The sequence below is a fragment of the Colobus angolensis genome, unplaced genomic scaffold (assembly GCF_000951035.1).
Source record: "Colobus angolensis palliatus isolate OR3802 unplaced genomic scaffold, Cang.pa_1.0 Scaffold43, whole genome shotgun sequence".
NCBI lineage: Eukaryota > Metazoa > Chordata > Mammalia > Primates > Cercopithecidae > Colobus > Colobus angolensis.
This window is the reverse complement of record NW_012117710.1, coordinates 70,329-70,707: the sequence shown is the minus strand read 5'-3', so window position 1 is coordinate 70,707 and position 379 is coordinate 70,329. Positions and strand designations below refer to the sequence as shown.

At 56.5% G+C, this 379-nt stretch overlaps 1 pseudogene; it reads right to left on the bottom strand.

Moving 5' to 3' along the window:
- Positions 1 to 379, bottom strand: part of LOC105522462 — an 80,367-nt pseudogene that overhangs the window by 57,056 nt on the left and 22,932 nt on the right.

Genomic DNA, 379 nt, shown 5'->3' with positions numbered 1-379 from the left:
GCGGCACGAGACCTACAGCAAAAGCTCTGAGCAGGGAGCTGCCCAGGCAGTTCCACCACCGTCTCCCCTCTGGCTGCTGAGGAAACCGAGACTCATAGTGACCTGGCCCAGGTCTGTTGGACTCACAGTCCTCCTCATCCCCAAGATCAGAGGGCTGTCACCAGGGAAGGAGCTGGCCCCTAGACACCGCCCCGGAAGCACACAGGGAAGGATGCCCTGGGGAATTCAGTATGTTATTGCAAAAAAAACCGTTTATTGCTATTTGAACCCTGCTTTCATGCCTCCATTTCCCAGAAAATGAGCCACGGGAGACACCAGGAGAGGCAGGAGACCATCCTCCTTGCACAAAACCCACTCCCTCGGATGCTGTCCTCAGCGA